The following is a 24,407-nucleotide window of genomic DNA, read 5'->3' as shown; positions in this document are numbered from 1 at the left end:
TCCCAGGGTGAGGGGACTGCTCCCGGCCACTTATAGTGTGCCCCAGAAATAGTGACTCAATTCAACAACAACATCCGAAGCCACCCACAGCCTCTCCCCCACCCCCACCACAACGACTCTTTCTTTTTGCCTCCCTGCCCTCGCTCACATTTACCCAAACATGACACTCTTGCTTTCGCAGAGTAAATTCCAGGTCACATTTTACTTTCCTGGTAGTTGTGTAATAAACATCTTGCATGTTTCAACGAGACCTGCATCACTGACAGTGTTGACAAGTCCATTGATGTCCCCGCTTCACCTACCAGTCCCCTGTAAATGATCCTCTGAGGGTTACCCAGGTGTTTGCCCCGATAGACACTGATGCAGCAAACATCTCTGCTTACGCCTATTCCTTCCTTCCACATTCTTTTCTCGGGATAAATACCAGGGTCACATCATCCCCGAAGTTTGTAAGAATTTGGATGGTCACAAGCAGTGTTTGTGTATATGATTTTTCGACCCAACCTCACTAGAATCGGGCATCATTACATAATTTTTTTTCCTTAGGTGATTGATGTAAGTTATTGTAATTCCCTTGGACAGAATTAAGAATGAACATTTTTGGGGGCGCCGGGGTGGCTCAGTCGGTTGAGCTTCTGACTCGGGCTCAGGTCACGATCTCGGCAGTTTGCGGGTTCGAGCCCCGCATCGGGCTCTCTTTGGTCAGACCCCACTGCAGATCCTCTGTCCCCAATCTCTCTCTGCCCCTCCCCCTTCCCCTGCTTGTGCTGTCTGTCAAAAATAAAAATAAACATTAAAAAAAGAAGGAGAGTGAACATTTTTTAAATGCTTGTTTATTCTTCATATTACTTGTATGTGAATTTTGGTTTACAGGTCGATTCAGCTCACCTTCTCACTCCTTTTCTGTGTCTGTAAATTTGGGCGTAAATCACCTCCCTCTGGGAAATAAGGAATGATCTATTCAGATGATGGCATCATAAACGACGGGCATCACTCAGAGCTTGGAATACGGTCCTCACCCCGGCCTGGGGGCAGCCACACCGAAGGACAGCCATATTTCCTCCCAGCCCGTCATCTGCTGACCTCTGACCGGGCTAGGCTGGGAGGCTACTGATGTTAATGCACTCTGTGCGTCAGGCACCGTGTTCAGCACTCTCCGTAAATGTCTCACTCAGTCCCTCCACTGACACTGAGAAGTAAACATTAGAATCTCCATTTTGTAGACGGAATGGAGAGAAGTCAAGTTATTGACACAACACCACCCAGACCAGATTCGAACCCAGATCTATGGGTTGATGAGGCTCACGGCATAACCACTGCCCTAGCCTTGGATGGAAAATATGACCAAAGGGTGTTAGAAGTTGTTGGTGAACATGATACGATCTGTATTAGTCCGGGTCCTCCAGAGAAACAGAACTAACAGACTACAGAGATGTGCATGTAAGAGGAAATTTATTCTAGGAGTTGGCTGATGTGATTGCCAAGGCTGAGAAATCCCGCAAGCTGCCATCTACAAGCTGGAGTAGCCGGAAAGAGGGTGGTGAGATTCAGCCGAAGGCCGAAGGTCTGAGAAGCCCCACTGGGAGCTGGAAAGCCCAAGAGCCAGGAGCTCCGAGGTCTGAGAGGGTAAGATGGACGTCTCAGCTCAAGTGGAGACAAAGTCACCCTCACGCTGCCTTTTCCTTCTGGTCGGGCCCTCGACAGGTTGGATCACGCCCCCCGCCCCACCTTCGTTACCCTGTCTACTGATTCTGCTAATCTTTTCCAGAGATACCCTCACAGACACACCTACAAGTGCTTCACTGGCATCCCTTAGCCCTGTCAAGTTGACACATAAAATGCACGATCACATCGTCTCTACCCTAAGAGCTCACAGTCCTCTGGAAAGACAAGTAGGAAGAGTCACAAAACCACGGGTAATAAAGACACGTGTGGTCAGGGAGCTGTGGGGGCACCGTGAGAACACCTTGCTTTGGAGCTGAGGAAGGCTTCCTGGAGGAGGTGATGCCCCATGGGGTGTTGAGCAGGAAAGAGGACTTGCTTGGTGGACAAGGATCAGACTGTGGAGCAAAGGGAGAGCTGAGACCTGGGCCTCATATGTCTGCAGGGGGAAAGGGCTTATGGGTAAGTACGGAGGGGAGGTTTTGGAATCAGACAGACCCCGTTTCAAACTCTGCCTCGTCTCACTAGCTGTGCAGTTAGTCATTTCACTCCGAGCCTCAGTGTGCCCGTCCTTAGAGCAAAGACACCTGTTTTGCCAGGTGTTGAAGGGACTAAGGAGCCCATGAAAGTAAAGCACTCAGTCCAGCACCTGGCCAGAGAAGTAAGTGCTCAGAAGTGCCAGGTTCTTGCTGCCACCTCGGAGGATTTCCCACTTCCCCTACCCGACCTTCCTTTCCACAAGCAAACCCGGGAGTGTGACCCGTGAGGAGTGGCTTCCAAGGACACATACCTGTGAGCACACGCCTTTCTGGAAGCAACAGAGGGCAATGAAAGCCATCTGGGCTTTGAATTCAGCCACATCTGACTTCAAATCCCATTGCAGCCACTTTGCAGCTTGGACCTTACACCTTGGACAAGTCACCTACCTCCACGGAGGCTCAGTTTCCTCCTCTGTAGAAAAGAGCCAGCAAACCCTGCCTTAGGAATTCTCCTGGCCCATATGAGCACAGTGGCCTGCACATACACAGGCTCTCAGTGGCCAGCGAAAGCCCCCGAAAGCCCTCGTCCTTTTGGTCACCACGCAGGCACTCACAGCGGTGGTCTGATGCAAACGTCCGTGCTTCTATTAATCTACACAGGGGAGCAGCAGCCCCTTTGGGACTTCCCCAAGGGCCCCGGGGCCCGTCACCCTCTGGGGCACCCAGCCCGTCAGGGTCTAAAGGCAGTAGCCTCTAGTCCCCAGCCCATCGTCTCCACATCCTCCCCTAACTATTGCGGGAAGGAGCATGACTCATGGAGGGGAGACTACTGGCATCGTCTCCACTCTCCCCCCACACCACCCCCCCCCCCCCCGCCCCTGCATGGGGCCGGCCAGCAGGCTTGTGGTTAAAGGGCCTGCCTGGGTTGCAAAACAAGCCAGTTTGCTGTGTTCGGCATCACGTGACTCAGCGGGCTCTGGGATGGCCTTTTCTTCCCTCACTCACTGACTCACTGCAGGCTGGCTTGCAGTCACATGGGTTTCTGGGCCTCAGTTCCCCCCGAGCGCTCCTGGCTAAGGAGCTAGAGAAGACTAAATTAGAAGAACTGCTTCATTTTTCCTTGTGTTATTGCACCACGAATGTGTAAATATATTCTCGTTCTGAACAATGTAAAGACAATCAAATATAGAACACGGGAAACAGGAAGCCACCCCTTTGCAGCAGCAAATGTAGTCAATATTTTCCCCAAGCATGTTCAAGAGCCCTATGTTATTTTTTTAAGTACTTTTAAGTTACATAGAAACCTATAAATGCACCCTTCTTTTTTTTAAGTTTATTTGTTTATTTTTGAGAGAGAGAGAGAGAGAGAGAGAGAACAAGAAGGGCAGGGGCAGAGAGAGACAGGGAGAGAGAGAGAGAATCCCAAGCAAGCTGCACCCTGTCAGCGCAGAGCCCGACGCGGGGCTCGATCTCACGAACTGTGAAATCGAGAGAACCTGAAATCAAGAGTCAGGTGCTTAACCGACTGAGCCAGCCAGGTGTCCCAATGCATCCTTCTTTTTAAAAAGAGTAGAATATTGCTGGGAAGGCCAGTACCTCCAATCCTGATCCACTCCAGAGGCAACCCCTAGTGTCAATTATTTCTCTTGCAAATCTCTGTTCTTTGTATGGTGTTATGTGTTACATAGAAGCTCATAGTAAAGCCTAGGGGCCGGGTTGGGGGAGGGAAGGGGGCATTTCTATTCTTAGCGCTGCACAATGTATCTTTCTACAACTTGCTTTTTTCATCCATCACAATGCTTCGGAGATTTGCCCGTTAAGCACCCAAAGGTTCCACTTAGTTCTTTTAATGGCTACTTAGTATCCCATACTGGGCGTGTGCCCTAGTCTTTACCAGTTGCCAAGTCCAGACTCCAGGGTTTGCATTGTTCATAAACAATGTTAACATGAACACCCACCCACACTCTTCTTTTGCCCACCGCAGGTAGTTCTCGAAAGTCGATGCCAAGTGGTAGAATCTGCGCACCCCAGCGCATTTAGGTTTCGTAGATAGCACTGCATGGTGCTCCCAAGACAGCAGTTCCTCTCTGCTTTCCAGGGGTTTACAGATATGTGTCCATGTGCACATGGAAACTCACTTTTGAAAGGTTCATAGTAAATGGTACTCAGTGTCCTGTTGAGAGGCAGCTCAGGGAGTGAGGAAGGACGGCAGAACATCTGCCCTAGGTGAAAATGATCAACCGCTGAAGCCAAACTCACTATGGAGAGGGGGAAACTGAAGCCTGGCCAAAGAAATTGACTTGCCCATTAGTTCCCAGACCCTTCTTGCCAAGCCTACTCTCAGTGGTTAAGAGGAAGCAAATCCTCCTACACAGGAGTCAGGGGAATCTTTTTCCAAACTTAAATAGAATCATGTCCCCTCCTTTGCTTGAGATATTTCATTGGCTTCCTATGCTCTATCTTCAGGACCTCACCCTGACCCTTTGCCCTCTGTCTCCAGAGAGCACCAAGATGTCTCCTGCCACAGGGACTTTGCATGTGTTTTTGACTCTCTGAAACATTTCCTGCTCCTCCCCTTCCACACTCACACTCACTTTGCTGATTCCTTCTCCTATCTGAGATCTCAGTTAAAGCATTCCTTCCTCAAGGAAGCCACCTTGATGATCCCCTTGACCATGCCACAGCCCTCTCAGAATCTCTCTTAGTGTCTTGTATTTCTCCTTCAGAGAACTGCCCACGGATGCGATTTATACTTTCTGTGTAATACTTGAAAAATATCTGACTCACCTACTGAGTCGCCAAGGCCAAGAGCTGGGTATCGTTTTGCTGGATCTCCGGCATTTCGGTCACAGTAGATGCTCAGTATTATCTGAATGAACGAAGGAGTAACTTTACTCCTCTCTCCTCACCACATGGCCTTTTGGTCATACTCTCCTCTGGGCCTTCCCCTTCTGTCACCAAGGTTCCCAAGGGAGGTTGCCTCAGCAGGCACACATCGTTCTGATCACAGGAGGCAGAGGGTGGTCTGAAAGTCACCTTGGCTTCAGATTTGCCATTCCTGATTTCACACCCCATTTCAGCAAATTGGACGTGTCACATTTGTTCCCTGGGACTCAGTTTCTTCATCTGTAAAGTGGGCAACCCCCCCCCCCCCCCCCGCCGCCAGCCGCCCCTTGCAGGATTGTATGGAGCCTGAGTACAAGGCCTAGCCCAGAGCCCTGAACCTCGTGTCGGCTCAGTCCTGGGGGAAGCCCTCTCAAACCACATCTCTCATAATCACCTCACTGTGGTCTGAAGCAGGTTTCACACTTAGGTTAAGACAACGTTGACCTTCCCCACACTTTCAGATCCTTGCCCTGAATCCACCAAGGGGAGCTCCATCATCTACCTGATAAACCAAACACTGTCACCACCAGATGCAGGCACTAAGGGCAGACAGGGGATTAGGAACGACCCCAGGGACCTCCTGTGACTCTCTAAGACCCGAAGCATTCAGCCAATAGGGAGCAAGCTGGGGTTACCTTAAACTCACACGAGCTTTCTCCCTTCAGAGTAACAACACCGCTCTTCCTTGATGGCACCTGCAAAGCTCCCTAAGGGGCCAATAGACCTTTCTGGATCCCCGGAAGAAGAGTTGATGAGGAAAGGAGAAAGAGGGGCACTGACTGAGCTGCAGCCTTGGGGATCAATAAGGGACAGGAGAGACTAAGGCTAGGAAGGACATCCTGCGGCCCTCACAGGAGAGGCATCTGGATCCCCAGAGCTGCGTCCGTGGCCGGGAACTCCAGAACGTCCCAGAACATCCCAGAACATCCCCTGCCCCTTTTGTTTCTCTCTCACCTCTGGCTGTGGGCCTTTGCTTTAAACCAGCCTCATCCCCGGGGCCTCATCTCTTGTCCCACGTTCCTTAGTGCCAGGTCCCAGCCAGACCTGGAGGTGCCCTGGGGAGCATGACTGATGTGGCCATGCTCTCGCAGAGTTCACAGGCCAGTGGCTTTTCCTGCAGCAGCAGGCGGCAAGGAAAACTGGGGGAGCCGTGAGGGGCTACTGGCCTGCTTTGCCGGGTCTGGGGTATCTGGGACCTCAGGACAATGGGATGTTAAGGGTATCAACGGAAGCAAGGAGGAGACCAAGGTCTGCCCCAGACGAGCCAGCCACCAGCCTGCCGTGAGGGGGTCTGGGCAGCCCCCACCCCATCCCCCCCTCTCTCACCTTCTCCAGCTACTCACCCGCGATTAGTGAGCACACAGCAGGCCTGTTTTCTTTCACTAATGTGTCCCCGGGATCGGCACAGAGCTTGTCACAGTAAACACTTGGAAGGAAGAACAAGAAGGAAGGTTGGGAGGACATGGCTTAGCAGGAAGGGAAAGAAACAAGAACGAAGAAAGCAGAGAGCCCTGCACACATCGATTGATTGATTGATCCACTCTTTACTGTGCCGGACATTGTACTCGACTCTGGGGACACAGGTAAAGCAGATGAGATACCCGCGTCACGGAGCTTGTGTCCTGACACTTGCAGGGACACCAGCACGCCTTCCTTCCGGTGCGTCCCCGTAGAACAGGAGTCCCACAAAATGCCCAGCACTGTGCTCCTCTGTCAGATGAGCCTGAATCTGCTACAGCCCTTGCTCCCACCTTGGACTTCACCTCGGAGAGTGAAGGCTCTGAGAAGGTGTGCAATTAGAGAAAAGCCTGATGAACCCGGTCTGCTCTAAACACTTTCTGCCCGAAAGCCGCTTTTTCTCAGAATTACATTCCACGGTCTTAAAGGAATCCGGCAGAGGTCACCTCCTGGTCGGCGCCCCCGGGGCAGGTCTGGCCCTTCTGTTCGGCCGCACTCCTCCTCACTCTGGGCTTATTCCCGACAGCACGTCCCGTGGATGGGTCCCGCAGCCACAGTTTCCGTCGCTGGGTTTCCTGGCACCAGGGAACTGCTCCTTGACTGGGCTCCAGGAAATCATGCTCTGTGCCGTCTTTCTCTGCCGGGGACGGGGCTGCGCGGACGCCTCCTGCTGTTCTGTCCTCGGGGCTCAAGGGCCAGGAGAGGCAGCAGGAGAAGCCAGAAGCCGCAAGAGGCTGGGACTGGGATTTGAACGGCAGGAAGGGAGGCCTGGCCTGACCGGAAGGTCCACACTATTCTGCCAGACCTCCAGGTTTTGACGGAGGCTGAATCCCGCCTGCCAAGGGAACTCAGAGCCTGCCAAACCCCCACGAGGATAGAGACAAACATCAGCCTCGTGTTTCTGATTCACACCATCTCAGCTCCTCAAACCGCTATTTGGTGAAAGCTGCTTACATTTCGACAAATCCAAGGACCCTCTTTGCAAACGGTGATTTAGCTTTGTCCAGAGATCTCCGGGCCAGAGTGGGACGATTCCACGCCCGCTCTGCCCCCACAGGCCTCTCCCCCTTCAGAGAGAACTACAGCCTCTAGATGCACTTCGAGAAACAAACGTCACCTTGCAAACCTCGGTTTCCTCCTCCGTAACCCGGGGGGCGGCCCTGATCTCGCAGAATTGCTGAGATTAAATAGCGAACGCGTTATTTAGGCCCCAGGACTTAATAAGCACTAAAGAAGAAGGTATACATTATTAATCGTAGTATTAGGGTTTTTATCAGCATCCTCATCATCGCTGTCCCGTGATTCAGTGAGCCCTTAGAATCTTGGAATAGTGCGTAGATTCCCGGAGTAGATCTTCTTAGTAGCGACCCCAACAAATAAATCCCCCTTCTCAGAACCCACACTAATGTGGTCCCCTCGCCCACACGGACGCTGGCATTGGCCACGTGATCCGGTTTGGCAACAAGGGGACGGTCAGGATGACCCAGGCATTGGAGGAGGCTCAGGCATCCAAGACTTCCAGGCGGGGCCCGGGGCCAAACTGGATGGAGCCCCATGGTGAGCCCAGCAGAGAAGCCTCCAGTCAGATGAGCCGCTGCCCTGAACCACCGAGTCTGGGGCAGTGCCTTACACAGCAATAGAGATCTGATAGAGAGGGCCTACCTTTTTGTCCTCTCCTCCCCTCTGTCACTAGGCCCCCTTTCTCAAGCCTTCTGCTTCAACTGGTCTGTCTCTTTGGGCTGGAGAAATGGTCAGCCTGGAGCCTGGTGAGGGGTCTTGGGTTTATCATCCTAATTCACAACATCCGCCGCCCACGGCTACTCAGACAGACTCCCCGGAGGCAGAGGAGCGTGTCCCCCAATCCCCACCTTAGAGCACAGCCACCTGCCATTGAGAACTAAACCACAAGTGAGTTCGAAGTGATTCCAGACACTGCATTAATCCAGGCTAACGGGAGGGAAGACCAGTCAGAATAAGAAGTGAACTGCACTTTTTCAAAAAAGGTGATCTGCAGTTTTATGGCTCTCGAACTCATACGGTAACTCAAGCTAAATACTCAAGCGCTACCAACAACTTGTCCCCTGGGGAAGGTCTGCTGAGTGGAGTAACTTGGTTTGCAATTGGCATATTAATTGCTTGCGTTCTGATACGTTCCTCCAAAGAACCCACCGCTATCTGTGGAGAGCTGATGCCCTTCAATGCCTCGACGTGAACCCTACAGACATTTACCCTGCGGGCAGGAGCGATGACCCCACGAAAGTGAATCTCCCGTCCCTGCTCCTTCTAGACTTCGGACCTGTGGTAACCATGCGTTTATTGGAACGTATCAGAGTGTATTCGAGTAGCAGGGGGAGAGAGCTGGCCGGTGCCCATCACAGTACTGACCATTGTTCGTTTCATTTTCCCGGCCACCTTGCGACATAGGGTGACTGTTCATCCCCGCTTTGCAGGTGGAATAACTGAAGGTCAGAGGGTTAAATGACTTGCCCAAGGTTGTGCTATGTGCCCACTGCCCCAATCAAAGGGGAGCACAGTGAAGCGAGGCTTTAATCACCGTCCTTGCAAGAGCGGGTGTCTGATGGACAGGCACAATCGGGCAGTCGCAGCAAGGCAATTTGTCTCCTGGCATGCAAGTCCCTCCCCTGATTCCTCATTGGCTGAGGACTGCAGAGGTTACAGCCTTACCCGGAGGTCCCCTATGCCCACGCAAGGCAAAAAGTACATTCCTTGAGGTGGCACTTCAGTTCTTTGACTCATGCTCATTGCAAATCCCATGAAAATAACTCCACGAAATGGAGTGGGGGGGAGACAAACCAGGAAGTGAAATGTCTAAGGGTTTGGGACTCCACTGTGGGTGGACGGGTGGTTCGTACATATTTCCAATAGGTTGTAAACCTGTTGTTAACTAGACAACACTGCTTTTATTTGCCATTTCTGAAAATGAGTCATCTCACTTGTCACATACACGTTGGTCTCCAGCCCCTCTCCACTGTCCGTCCTCTCCTTCCTGTGTTTCTTCTTCAATGTCTGTGTCCATCCAAAGGTCCATCCAAACCACACCCAAGCCATCTGAAAGACCTCCTGAAGCCCTCTGACACCTAACTTCTCCTCTGCACCCACTCTGCCACTACCCCAGTCCAGGAAGACCCTGACACCCCTTAACTTGTCTCTCTCCAGCCCTGCTGTCTTCCTCGCATTCATTCTCTTTGTGGCAGCAGAGGGGTCTGCCTAGCCATGCCTGTGCACTGCAACTTGTAACTCACAGGGAGGAAGGGGTGATGTCCACCAAAGAAGAGCATAAAGGTGGCTAGGTGAGAAACTAGAAAAGTGGGGGGCCATGTAGGTGGGGACAGGAACTTGAGGGAGGAGAACCAGACTCAGAAGTCAAGGGGACACCCACAGAGATTACTTTAAGTGTGAAGGCAAGGCACCAGAAAAAGTCAAAGTTAACCATACTTTCAATCTGTGCTCCTCCTCTGCAATAATTTACCTCTGAGATGGCCTTTACTCTCTAGAAAAAGGATTATGTGATGAGAAAAAAAAAAAAAACAAAACAGTGGACAAGACCCTGAGGAATCTGTACCTTACAAGCTAGAGGACCTTCCAGCCTGATTCTTCCACACACACTGTCCTTTACAAACAACCCCTAAGCCTGTCTAAACTTCTTGAGGTTCCCGCAAAGCCCCCATGCTCTCTCCTACCTCAGGGCCTTTGCACGTGTACCTTCCAGAACCTGGAATACTTTTGTTTCTCTAGCAAATTCCTACTCCTAGTTCAGATTTCAACTCACACATCAGTGCCTCCTAAAAAAATCACGCCTGAGTCCCCGGTCCCAGTGACATGCATTTCAGATACAGCCTCCTGGTTAACTTCCCCCTCATTAACTATCATTGTGTTCTCATCTTTTTTTTTTCCAAATGTTTATTTATTTATTTTGAGGGGAGAGGCACAGAGAGAGAGGGAGAGAGAGAGAACTGCAAGCAGGCTCCATGCTTAGTGGGGATCCCGACACAGAGCTCAATCTCACAACTGCGAGGTCACAGCCTGAGCTGAAATCAAGAGTCAGACAATCAGCTGAGCCACCCAGGCGCCCCTGTATTCTAATTCTTATTTCTGCTGATAGTGGTGCTGAATTAACATCGATATAAAGGAATGGGTGAATGATTGGTTTATCAACACCGATTTTGCCTTGCCCAGTCTGTGGGGCCCAGGCAAAAGAGGGCCCAGGGCACACCACATCAGAGACAGACTTCCGTCCGAGGACAGATTCTCTGATCTCAAGGTTAAATAAAAACTTGTGTCCAAAAGGAGGTCTTTGACATCATGGGCTCAAGTGTGGAGCATGCTGGGAACAGTGAAGGATGAGGGGAGACAGGAGGAGGTGCGGGATGGGGGGGGCAGGAGTTGGGGAAACTAGCTATGGTCAGGACCGAGACATGGGGAACTGCCTCTATTTTCAGTGGGTCTCAGGAGCAGGTAGCACTTAGTCCTAATTTTATGTCCTACTGGGTCGTGGGGAATAGTGCTAGCTATGGAGAACCAGCCTTTGGGAACAGGGGGTAAGTAGGGGTAAAAGCAGAAATTAAGCAATAACACAATGACACAAGGCAACCTGGATATTTTACTTTGGGAGCACGACTCACTCCAGACGACCTGTGATTTCCTCGTCCACAGCCCACATCCACTTTCAGATAGAAAGTGTCCCAAGCCAGCTGCTGGACAGAGCAGGGCAGTATCTCTGACTTCTGCTTCTTGGGCTCGGAGATCGGCTGCTAGTTTGCTGTTTCTCAAACTACCCCAAGGTTTCACCCATCCCTCACCTCTCCCGCTCGGCCCCTTCTTCAGCCTGATGAATGAGTCCGCCCCATGAGTGTTTGGGGAGGGGGGGGGACACAGCCTGGGTTTGCAAAGAATGATTGATAATCTTGCATAGCAGCTTCGGGAAAACAATGCCCCCATCCCGCAGCCTCAAAGACGTGATAGTGGTAACACGCCTTCAGGTTGATGGCAAATGGAGACCTCCGGGAAGCTGGCAACCACACGGTGGACAGGTGAAGCGTGCAAGGCCTCTTGCCCACCTGTGTTCATAACAACATGACTCATAATCGCTGAAACAGGGAAGCGGCCACGGTGTCCATCAGCAGATGAGCAGATCAACAAAATGTGGTCTCTCCATACAGGGAATATTTTCCAGCCTCAAAAAGGGAGGAAATTCTGACCCATGCTGCAATCTGGACAAAAGTTGAAGGCATGATGCTAAGGGAAGTAACCGGAAACAAAAACACAAGTGCTCTATGATTCCACTTACACGAGACACGTACAATAGACAAGTTCGTAGAGACGGAGTAGAAGGGTGGCTTCCAGGGCCCGCGGGGAAGGGGCTGGGGACTCAGTGTTTAATGTGCACAGAGTATCAGTATCAAGAGTTCTGGAGGACGGTGGCTGCACAACAGTGTGAATGTGCTTAATGCCCCCAAGCTGCACCCTGGAAATGGTTAAGATGGAAATGGCAAGATTTCATTCTTTGTGACCACCAAGTAATATTCCACGTATATACATACCACATCTTCTTTATCCATTCATCAGTCAGAGGACACTTGGGCTCTTTCCATACTTTGGCTGTTGTTGATAGTGCTGCTATAAATGTTGGGGTGCATGTGCCCCTTCGAATCAGCATTTTTGTATCCTTTGGATAAATGCCTAGTAGTGCAATTGGGGGGTCGTAGGGTAGTTCTATTTTTAGTTTTTTGCGGAACGTCCATACTGTTTTCCAGAGTGGCTGCGCCAGTTTGCATTCCCACCAACAAAGCAAGAGGTGAAATAAGTCAGTCAGAGAAAGACAAATATCATATGATTTCACTCATATGTGGAATTTAAGAAACAAAACAGATGAACAGAGGGGAAGGAGAGGAACAGAAAAGGAGGCAGGGTGGCTGGGTGGCTCAGTCGGTTAAGTGTTGGACTCTTGATTTCAGCTCAGGTCATGATCTCACAGCTGGTGAGTTCGAGCCCCATGTCAACCTCCATGCTGACAGCTCAAAGCCTGCGTGGGATTCTCTCTCTCCCTCTCTCTCTCTCTGCCTCTCCCCTGCTCATGTGTGCACTCGTTCTCTCTCTGTCTCTCTCTGTCTCTCTCTCTCTCTCTCTTTCAAAATAAATAAACAACAACAAAAACCAAGGAGGCAAGCCATAAGAGACTCTTAACTATAGAGAACAAACTGAGGGTTGATGGAGGGAAGTGGGTGGGGGGATGGGCTAGATGGGGGATGGGCATTAAGGAGGGCACTTGTTGGGATGAGCACTGGCTGTTATATGTAAGTGGTGAATCACTGAATTCTACTCATAAAAACAATACTACAATATATGTTAACTAACTTGAATCTAAACTTTTTAAAAAACAGTTAAGATGGTGAATTTTATGTTAATGTATTACCCACAATGAAAGAAAAATTTAAGAAAAGGTAGAAAAGTAGTAGAAAGAAAGAAAAAGGAAGGAAGGAAGGAAAGAAGGGAGAAAGAGAGAAAGAAAGAACAAAAGAAAGAACAAATGAAAGAAAGAGGAAGGAAGAAAGAAAGGAAGAAAGAAAGAAAGAGGAAAGAAAGGAAGGAAGGAAGAAAAGAAAAGAAAAAAGAAAGAAAGAAAGAAATTAAAGGAAAGAAAGAAAGAAAAAAAGAAATTAAAGGAAAGAAAGAAAGAAAAAAAGAAAGAATGAAAGAACGAAAGAAAGAGAAAGGAAGGACAAAAGAAAGAAAGAAAGAGAAAAGGAAAGAAAGGAAGGAAGGAAGAAAAAAAAGAAAGAAAGAAAGAAAGAAAGAAGGAAAGAAAGAAATTAAAGAAAGAAAGAAATTAAAGAAAGAAAGAAATTAAAGGAAAGAAAGAAAGAAATTAAAGGAAAGAAAGAAAGAAATTAAAGGAAAAAGAAAGAAAGAAAGAAATTAGATAAAGGAAAGAAAGGAAAGAAAGAAAGAAAGAAAGAAAGAAATTAGATAAAGGAAAGAAAGGAAAGAAAGAAAGAAAGAAAGAAGAAAGAAAGAAAGAAAGAAAGAAAGGAAGAAAGAAAGAAAGAAAGAATGAATGAAAGAAATTAGATAAAGGAAAGAAAGGAAAGAAGAAAGAAAGAAAGAAAGAAAGAAAGAAAGAAAGAAAGAAAGGAAGGAAGAAAGTAAAAGGTGCAGGCCCTGGAATCAGACCCACCTGGTTTGACTCCCAGCCCCTCCACTGGTAGCCTGTGGTCTTGGGCAAGTTTCCTGTCTTCCAGCCTTCCACGGCCCGAGTCACGGTCAGCCCAGGTCGGAGGACGGTGAGAGGCCAGGAGGTGGTCAGGAGGACGGGGGTCTCTTGCCAGCTGGCCCCTGCCGGAGCCCAGAGCAGGGAAGGGGCTCTCCACCACTCCCTCCGCCTCCCTCCCGCCAGGCCTGTTGTTGCTGTGCAGGACTCTGTTCTCGTGTGCTCAGAGAATCGGACCCCTCACATGGCCAAGAGCATTTCTCTGGTTTTGCTTTAAAGGAGGTACAGGCTTCACCAGCCACACACACACACACACACACACACACACACACACACTGTGTGACTTTAGCTTCTCTGTGCCTCAGTTTCCTCATCAGTAAAATGGGAATGATGAAACCCACCTGGTAAAGTTAATGCAAGGAGTGCCAGTCAAAAGCACAGGGCAGAGCACACAGCAGATGGTGACTGTCCCCAGCGGTGCTTTCCCACCAAGCCCCACTGCAAAGCGTCAGTCCTGTGTCACCGGCTGCCCCCTCAGCAGCTGCTGCCGGGACCCACGGGGGCACCCAGGCCCTCTGGCCCCAGGAAGCAGCCTGACCCTGAGTATCGGGCAGCCTGTGCCCGTGGGCGGCAAGAAACGTTCTCAACGGACGCAGCAGCCCGTGTGAGGCGACCCAGCCTTCGCCCTACGGGCCCTGACCTGTGAGGCGTGACCTAAGCTCTCCCCTGGAGCCCCCCCCCGCCAGAGGCCAAGAACGGGGACACTACGGCTCAGGGCAGCTCCATATCCATTTGGAAGTGAGGAGCTCCGCTCGACAGTGAAGATTACATCTCAGAGATGCCAAGACACTTGCCTGAAGTGACTCTGCTGAGTGGCAGAGCTAGGACCCCTGCGTTTTCTCTTTGTCCTTAAGAGTCTCTGCACAACTCGGGTAAAATGAAGAGAGGCGGGGAGGGAGGTGCCTGAGGATCTCTGCCTCCCCCAAATCAACATTTGTGAGAGTATGTGCTATGGTTTCCTTCCTGCCTCCCTCCCTTCCTTCTCTCCTTCCCCCTCCCTCCCTTCTCTCCTATTGCTCATCCTGACCCCCTGTGCCTCCCTCTGCCTATGGATCTCAAGGTCTCCGCTTCTCTCTGTCTCCATACAGTCTGTGGGCACAGCCCTGGGAAGCCACGTCAAACCAGTGAGGAGCAAATTCTGCTCCGGGCCATTGTCTTGGCCATGGGAGGCCTATAACGCTCACTTCGGAAGAAAAGCAGGCTTTCACGTGTGTCCAGGGCAAGAGAGACCAGAACCCCAGTCCTCAGAGACCCCGGGCACGTCATCGGCCCCAGCTTCCAGAACCAACTGGTGCTGGCCAGACAGGTCAGGATGTCGGCAGTTCAGGCGTCACCATTCAGAGCAGAGGTTCAGCAAGGTGTGGCAGGCGAGAAAGCAGGAGGTGGATGTTCAGACCGGATGGTGTCATTAATGCCAATTAGGAAAATGGCCCATTATCATCATCTAGTCATCACAACCACAGGGGCGTCCCCCTGGACACCCACCAGGACGCAGCCATTAAATTCCCACCCCCTCCCCTCCTCCTCCTCTTCCCCCATCCCCTGGGGGTGAAGGCCATCCCTTGGCCACACCTTTACTCAGCCAGGGCTCCATAAGACAGGATACTCTACAACTTGGGAAAGGGGTGCCTCGCAAGGGGAGTGAGCTTCCCGTCTTAGGAGATATTCGAGAGAGTGATGATTTCTTAAATCTAGGGTAGAGAGGACCATCACTGAACTATATTCCAAAGTCAAAACCCAAGGACCTCTAGGAAAGCTGCAAATTTTATTAGATATATACACTCACAATCCCCACCTTAGAGAAGCGGTCGCTATAACTGAGACAGATTAAAAGGCTCAGGTACACGGTCTGAGGTCTCAGAGCCACATCGCTGTGACTCCGAAAATACCTGGCTTTGTTCTTCCAAATTCCGTTCAAAGGAGACTCGTGGCAGCTTGAGGTTAAGAGCCCAGGCTTAGGAGCCAGACAGACTTGGGTTCAGATATGTCACCCACCAGCCCTGCGTCCTTGAACAAGTCACTTCGCCCTCTCAACCTCAGATTCCAAACAGGGACAAGTGCCCACCTCCACGGTGGCAAAGGGTAAATGAGTGACTGTGTGAGTCTGAGGCTCCCAAGCCAGGTTCTGGGCACATAGTAAGTGCTCAGTAAGTACTGCGTGTCTGCTGGATGTCTGGTACCATGACCGAGATGAAGGTTTTGCCCCAAAGGGGGATCCAGGAGTGACAGTGGTGGTGACAATCCCCACAGCCACATGACTCAGACGATATAAGAATCTTGCCTTTAGGGGCGCCTGGGTGGCTCAGTCAGTTGAGCGTCCGACTTTAGCTCAGGTCATGATCTCATGGTTCATGGGTTCGAGCCCCAACGTCGGGATCTGTGCTGACGGCTCGGAGCCTGGAGCCTGTTTTGGATTCTGTGTCTCCCCCTTCTCTCTGCCCCTCCCCTGCTCACACTCTGTCTCTCTCTCAAAAATAAGTAAACATTTGAAAAAAAAAAAAAAGAATCTTGCCTTTATCTGAGCAGACACTATAGACGCTCTGTCCCTGTGCTTCTATGACACAGTGCACCTTTGTGGGTCGAGCCCCAAGTGTCCCTGGCCTGCCCTGTGCCAACCCTCCTCAAGTCTCCCTGTCTTCTCTAGACTTGACACGAATCCTTTAACCATTAAGCACTGAACATTGTGTTTTCCACCCTCAGAGGTTTCTAAACAGTAATTAGGCAGTAGAACACCCTGCCAGGGTGGGGAGGGTAAATATCATTAGTGTAGGAGGGGGGCGTGGGGTAAGTGCAGGTACTTGGAGGCTTGGGGCACAGCAGCGACCGGGCTGGCACCAGGGTGGCCAAAGCCTGGCAGAGCCCTTCCACTGCCAAACCCCTAGCTGCCTAGCACTTTCTTGGGGGAAAATCGTTGTGAAGCGGCACGGACAAGCGATAGAATAGAGGTAACCCTAGTCTTTGTGTCGGAAAACCAAACTGTAAAATCCATCCCTGCCATTTTAAATTGGACGTAATATCTAACCAGTCTAGGCTCGTTTCCTCATCTGCAAGATGGGAATGATTCTACAGATCCCATGCAGGAGCGGTAAGGAATTAGGGAGATAACGTGTGTGAAGTACGAGGCACAGGGCTTAGAACAGAATCAGGTTCTGTAAATGGCACCTGCCACAGCTCTAATGGAGCCAGCATGATGCAGATTCCAAAGTCACAGCATCAGGTGACAGACACGAGTATCCGATATTCCCCTTTAAACAATCTCCGTATCAGTCAGGATGTGCTGGGTTATGCCACTATAACAAGCAAGCCCAAATCTCGGGTGAAACCACAAAGATCTCTCTCTCCTCAGCGCCACATTTCTCACAGGTAGGCAGGGAGGTACCATCTGTCATAGTCACTTAGGACCCCAGGCTTACAAAGGACCCACCAACTGCCACCATGCCAAAGGGAAAGAGACAGCTTTGGCAGCTCTTGCCCTGGCAATTAACTAGTTTGCCCCAGCAGTAATGCACAGCACGCATCAGTTAGAACCTATCACACGCCTCACCCAAACGCAAACTTGTACAGTCTTCTGTGTACTCAGAAGAAAAAAAAGAATTGGGAGCTAGCAAGCGTCATTAATCACTACCAAAGACCCATGCTGGGGGCTGGGGGCTCACACACCTTTTCTCGATCTGTCCGCAAGGCCAGATTTTCTCTCCGGTATTGGAATAACTCACCATTTCTTCACTTGAGCACTTAGAGGATAAAATAGATGTGCACCCACGGCAATGTTGTGTGAAAATGTTCAAATCTTTAACTCCCAGAATCACAGCGGGTGCTGCAAGACACTTACTAATGGAAAGGCACATGGACTTGAAGCTGACACCCAACTAGCCAGTTAACTTCTCCGCCCCCGCCCCCAGCTCACTCCGTGCCAATGCTCCCTGAGAAGGTCAATGGCCAAAATCACCGGTGCTCTTAAATGTTTTATTTCTTCTCTTCCTTTTTGTTTCAACGCTGAATTGTTTAAGTTAAATGCCTGTAAGATATAAAGCGCTTTCCTGATTAAACTTTCTGGGGTTCAGTTGGCCTTCGTGGCAGGAAGAAGAGATTCTCCAAGGTTGTCTTCGTGAAGTTCTCAGACTGAGAGCTGTGGGTGAAGAGCTTCTCTCTCTCTCTCTCTCTCTCTCTCTCTCTCTCTGTCTCTCTCTCATGTCTCACCTTCAGAGTCTGAGATATGACTCCTTCCTTTTCCCCTGTCCTTCTCTTTCTACAATTGCAGCAGAGGGTGTGATCCCAGCTTCCTCCTAAGACCGTGATGAACAGTCTATGGACCAACCTCCTACTGAGGGGAGCACTTGGCCAGCGACTCCAGCTCAGAGGACAAAAGATAGTCTTGAAACTCAGAAACTCGAGCTTTCTATGGAAAGCCTTGGAATCCAACTTCCCAGGCCCTTGGCCTGTGTGTTCTCATCCTGTGGATTCCTTGGTTCTGAAAGTTCTTTGGAGCCAGAAGTCAGTCTCTAGCTTAAAGTGAGGCAAGTTTCCAACTGTAAGATAGTACAAACCATATTCCATAGTATTTGTGTTGTGTGCATGTATATGCGTGTGTGTGTGTGTGTGTGTGTGTGTGTATCTTTATCTATAAAATGAAAAATGAGCATTATAACACTTACCAGACACAGTTTTCTCTCCACCTAAGAAATGATTTGGGGCTATCATGGAAGCCAAATTCAATGGAATCAAATGAACATTTATCAAGCACCTACTATGTGCCAGGCACAGAGCTGGGGAGTTTTACATATGACTTATCTCACGAGCAGTACTCGTTTCCATTTTATAGATGAAGAGCCCAAGTTCTGAGAGGCGAAGTGACTCATCAAACCCCACCGGTTGAGACTTGAGTTCTGATCTGTCTGTCTCTGAAGGTCATGTCTCTTCTCCTCCACTCTCTTGGATGCGCCCTGGGAAAGAAGTCCTTACAGCCTCCACCTAGATTTCAAGGCAAGCAGGGAGGAGCAGTGGGTTAAGAAAGAGAGCAGAACTGCCAGGTTGGTCCTTGGAGACCAGAACCTGTGTGGGAAGTTGCCAGGAAAGCTGGAAACGTGCGTCAGCCCCACCCAGATGCTTGTTCTGAATCCATTGGTCCATTTCTTCAGAAAAAGGCTTCCAAGCCTGGACTTGTAATTAATTACAGGTGCAATCTCCCTACTGTGCACACAAACTGGGTGTTGAGGCCTAGAATATCCATGTGTGCTAAGCCTGATACCTTCTTTCACAACCACTTAGACAGATGAGTGAGCACTGGTGAACATGGGACGCCGTGTCTCCTGCCTGTTCCACCTTGAAATAGGTCCATTCCCTCCTTCCCATCTCCGTGGCCACACCATTGCCAAGTGTTTGCAATAGCTTCCTGGCTGGTTTTCTGGCTACCAGCCTCTCCTCCCATCCACCAAAACTTCCTATAAGCCACCAGAATCATCTTCCTAAAATGCAAAGCTGATCCCATCTTATCCAAATTCAAACCAAACAAAAACCTTCAACAGATTCCCTTACTCTTAGGCTCAAGTCCAGAGTCCCAGTCCTTGGCCTCAAGGTCATTCACAATCCAGCCCCTTTTAACCTCTCCAACCCTATCTCCCTCCTACTTTCTCATGAGCGGCCCCAGCTCTAGTCACAGCTAAGTGCACGGTGTTCTTCTATGGTTCCATGACTGCATACAACCTTTGTAGGCTGCCCTTTTCTCCAATTCCCACCATAGTGAAACCCCATTGAACAGTAACAAGAACAGAAAATATGAGTATTCAGGATCTTCTTCCCTCCCCACTTCCTTAGAATCAGGGCAACATCCCTCGTTAAGATGCCTACAGAATTCAGGGACTGAGTTACCCATTTAACAACAAGCAGAAGTATAGGTAATACGGAGGAGATGTGTTTTTAAAAAACATGAGAGAGTTGGGGCGCCTGGGTGGCTCAGTCGGTTGAGCATCCGACTCCAGTTCAGGTCATGATCTCACAGTTTGTGAGTTCAAGCCCCACGTCAGGCTCTGTCCTGACAGCTTGGAGCCTAGAGCCCGCTTGGGATTCTGTGTCTCCCTCTCTCTTTCTGTCCCTCCCCCACTTGCGCACGTGCTCTCTCTCGCTCTCTCTCTCTCAAAAATAAATAAACATGAAAAAATATATGAGAGAGGTGAGAGTGGGATGGAGTGGATGGTTGAGAGCGGGACACAGAGGAGGTTGGGGGAACCTCCATGTAGAAGATGTTGAGTTGGGAAACTGGAAGGATATTCCTAAGAGTAACCCTCTACCATTCAGCACATCCCCCAGAAATTGAATAAAGACTGAAACTACTTTTAAAAATTGCATTTACTTTTTTCACTACCTCTTACGTCACAACACCAAAATTGGACTGAGCCATGTGGGATGTCAAGATTTCTTCAGGTTGCAAGTTCTATAGAATTTAAATCAAAGCTCTTGAAGCTTGCCCCAACCACCTTCCCTGACCCAGCAGAATTAGTCATTCCTCTCTATGTAAAACCACAGCCCTTGATTATATAAACCCTGTTTTAAGTCTTCACATTGAGATACATTATTTGACTATGTGTGCTCTCTGGCATCAGTTCTTGAGGTCCTAAGAGATCAGGGATGGCCATATCATCCCCATTTCTGAATCTTCAGTTCCCAGAACAAGTCCTGACATAGAAAATATGGCCATCCATTCTTGTTGGAGTCATTCGACTGCCTACCGGGCTCTTATGAAGTCTTCACCAAACGGACCCACCACCCCAGCCTCACCTTGGCCAGTCTGAGATGAGAGGCTCCACTAAAGAGAGGTCAGCCTCCCTCCTAGGTGCCACCACTTTCAGTTTTGGTTCTGACCACTTTCCGGCTGAAGAGAGAAAACAGAAGTTAAGAAAAAAAACAAAAACGAAAGTGTCTGAACATTAAGGACTACAAAGACGAGTTGTCCAATCGGTTCTAAAAATGCGCTTTGTGCCTCTCCTTCCCATCGGGTTCAACCTGGCCCAGTAAAAATTTGCGCAGCTCCCACTCTGCCTGGTAGAACAGATCCCAGCAAGGCACCTTTGCCACAGTCGTGTGTGCAAGCATCTCTGAAGAGTCTGGAAGGAAGTGAAAAATCAGAGAGGAAGGCAAACCATAAGAGACTCACACATGCAGAAAACAAACTGAGAGTGACTGGAGGGGAGGAGGGTGGGAGGATGGGCTAGATGGGTGATGGACTTTAAGGAGGGCACTTGTTGGGATGAGTACTGAGTGTTATATGTAAGTGGTGAATCACCAAATTCTATTCCTGAAACCATTATTATGCTCAATGTTAACTAACTTGGATTTAAATTAATTAATTTAAAAAAAAAGAAGAGTCTGGAAAGAAAATAACTTCCAACCCCAAGCACCCTTCTACAGGTCAGGCTTCATGCTATCACCTGAGTCTGGGAAGAGAATTGACCATGGCTCTGTTCCTTCTCCCTCACGGGCCTCTGACATTGTCTGAGTGTTGGAAGGACTTCACACCTATGCTCCCTCCTCATTGGCTGAGTTCAAGGGCTGCTCTCTGGGCTATTCTATGAACCCCAAGGCAGCAGTACAGACAGCTGGAAATCAGGCAACTTCTTGAGTCCTTTGCTCTTCAGAGGACAGGCCCCAGGCACCCCCTCCACCATAATGGATGCCAAAGAAAAAAGGAAAGTTGGAAACACCCATGGGAGACCCAACTTCATAGAGAGTAATACTCTCCTAGAGAAATACCTTCCCGGGAAGTTTGAATGAATCCAGAGGTTGTGAATCCCTGGAGGAAAGCAACAACAAGGTCACCACCCACAAAAAGATGGAGGGGCGCCTGGGTGGCTCAGTCGGTCAAGTGTCTGACTTCAGCTCAGGTCATGATCTCACAGTTCGTGAGTTCGAGCCCCACGTCAGGCTCTGTGCTGACAGCTCAGAGCCTGGAGCCTGCTTCAGATTCTGTGTCTCCCTCTCTCTCTGCCCCTCCCCTGCTCATGCTATCTCTTTCTCTCTTTCAGGAATAAATAAACATTAAAAAAATAAATAAATAAAAAGATGGCAACAGCCCTCCCTTATTTCCTGCCGGTGTCCTGCCTCTACCAACCGTGTCTGCTTTTCCAGGGTCTCTCCTCCTACCTCCTGAGAACCTGCTCATGCCCTTGAGGAAGAGAACAGAAGGGAAGCTTGAGGTTGCCCCTTGGTGTCACCCAGGTTGCCAAACTTTCAGGCGGGACCAGATGGGGCCCAGAGTCCCCTGTGTCTGTGCGCTGTCCAACCATGAGGTCTGCAGTCCAAATCTGTCCTCACCACTGGGTGGCCAGGTGCCCCACGGGCATCACTTCACCTCCCAAAGCCACGGCTTCTTTCAAATTTGGATTTCAGTGGCTTGCGCGGGGGGATTTCATGAGATGGTGCGTGCGAGACACCAGGCCGATAGGAAGGCGTCAGTAATTGTTAGGCATTGATTATTCTCGCTGTTTAAAACCCCAGCGTGCTTCGTTTGAGAGACTGCAGCGAACCACGCTGCGTTCCCTTGGGTTCATCCCCACAGCGCCCTGGCCCTCCCTTCGTCGACGCCTCCACGTCCGCCATCTCTGCTCAATGTCTGTCCGTCCTCAAGGCCTGTGAATTCTAGGTGTGGATCACGGACCACACTTCTCTTGTTGCCCGGAATCCTATTCCTTGCTCACAAGGTGCCTTCGACCTAATTCGCTCACATTCCAGCCATTGTCACGGAAGCTTCTCTTGTCTGTGGTTTGTGCCCGTTTCCACATTAACCTCCACCCCCCACCCCCACCTGTCTCTCTGCCAGTTTTGAATCTGAAGAAGCCTCTTCTCTTCCGGAGCGGGCGCGTTGAAGCCTCCACTGACCTGCGTCAACAGGTTACCTGCATGAATAAACAGAGACCCTCTTGGGCCTTTTCTCCTCAGGCCCCCAGGTGGACGCTGGAAGAAGGAGCAGGGCCAGGCTCAGGTGAACCGCTCCGGAAGCTTGGAAGTCGCCTCCCTTGGAGGAGACTCGAGCATGGCGATGGGCTCTGCGTAACGTTGGCAAACGCAAGACGGGGAGAAAGGGGGAGAGGAGAACGCCGGGCACTCTGACAGACGTGACAGCCAGGTGTTATTATCCCCCATTTTACAGATGAAGAAACTGAGACTCAGGAAGTTGAAGTCACTTGCCCAGGGCAGTTACACCTCCCCGGACACTGACTGGGATGCAGTCGAAAGGGAGCGTCCGGGTAGGCGGGCAGCTGAGCTCGCTAACACGCACCCCTACCTCTCCACCCTGGCCCCCGCCCCAGAAGGTACCGGATGGCATCCGTAAACCCAGAGAATGTAGTGTCATCCAGTTCAGCCCAGTGATGTCAGATGCCAGATTGAGCAGCTCAGGAGTCCCTCCACCCTTGAACTAAACCCTGTTCATTCTGGACACACGGTTCCGGCAGCTTTGTGATGACAGATGGGGGGAGAACAGGGGCCCATCCTACCCTGTGATCCCAGAAGGGAATATGAGGATTCAGACACACCGGCAGCCCGTCTTGACCACCCCACACTGGTTTCACCTGCATCGATGGAGACAGTTGGCGGTGGGGGGGGTGGGGCGGTCTGAGAGTGTCCTGAGAGCTCCACACGGGGACCAGCTAGAGGCCAAACACAGGCTCACAACTGGATCTCTGCTGTCCTGAGCATTCCTGGCTACTTTCCACCCCCACCCCCTACATCTCCCTTCTGTTTCTTCTTTCCCTCTCCACAGTTCTCTCCCTCTTCCATCCCAGGGGAATCAACACCCAGTTGGAAAATATATATATCGCAGACTGTTTAGTATATGCCCGTCACAAGGTATTGACCTGACTGCCATGTCTGAACCACAAAGATGTTTTAGTTGTGCCACATAGAATGTTTCAGAAAATTTTCATGTAAAAATCCAGTTTTCTGCCTTCTCATGAATAATGGAAAACTGGAAGTTCTGAATGAATAAACCTCTCATGTGGGAACAGTTGGCTAAAGTTGAAAAACATCTGCCCCTTTGGGTCAGGATATTTTCCCCATAGCATTGTTTCCGTTGTTTCCCGCTTCACTCATTTAGCTACCTGGCCTCTGTATATGCTTGCGTTTAAGACTTTGTCATCTTTGCTTAATTAATTAATTTTTTAAGGGGGGCGGGGGTGAGAGAATCCCAAGCAGACTCCATGCTCAGCGTGGAGCCCAAAGCGGGACTTGATCTCATGACCCTGAGATCATGACTTGAGCTGAAATCAAGAGTCAGAGGCTTAACCGGCCCAACCACCCTAGCATCCCAAATTTGTTGTGTTCTTAATTCCCAGAATCCCAGTATTCAGAAAAGAAGAGAAAACCCGAGGCACCGAGAGCTTTACAACTTGCCGAGGTCACTGATGGGTAGCATCCCCAGGTCTCCCTGGTAACTGCCCCTCAGCAACTCCCACGGGAGAAGGGAGAAAAGAAAGCCTCAACTCACCTTGTTCTCTAACCTTCCACAGCCCTCTACCGCCGAGCCTAGAGGCCAGGAGTTCCAGAAGACCCAGGATGACGTCGGTGAAAGGCGGACTCCAGTGCGTGGGTACTTGGCCCTCACTACAAACACGGTCTCCTCCCCTGCCGGTGGCTTGTGGGGG

Source organism: Panthera leo, chromosome A3, assembly GCF_018350215.1.
Source record: "Panthera leo isolate Ple1 chromosome A3, P.leo_Ple1_pat1.1, whole genome shotgun sequence".
Lineage (NCBI taxonomy): Eukaryota > Metazoa > Chordata > Mammalia > Carnivora > Felidae > Panthera > Panthera leo.
Note: the sequence above shows the minus strand (reverse complement) of the source record.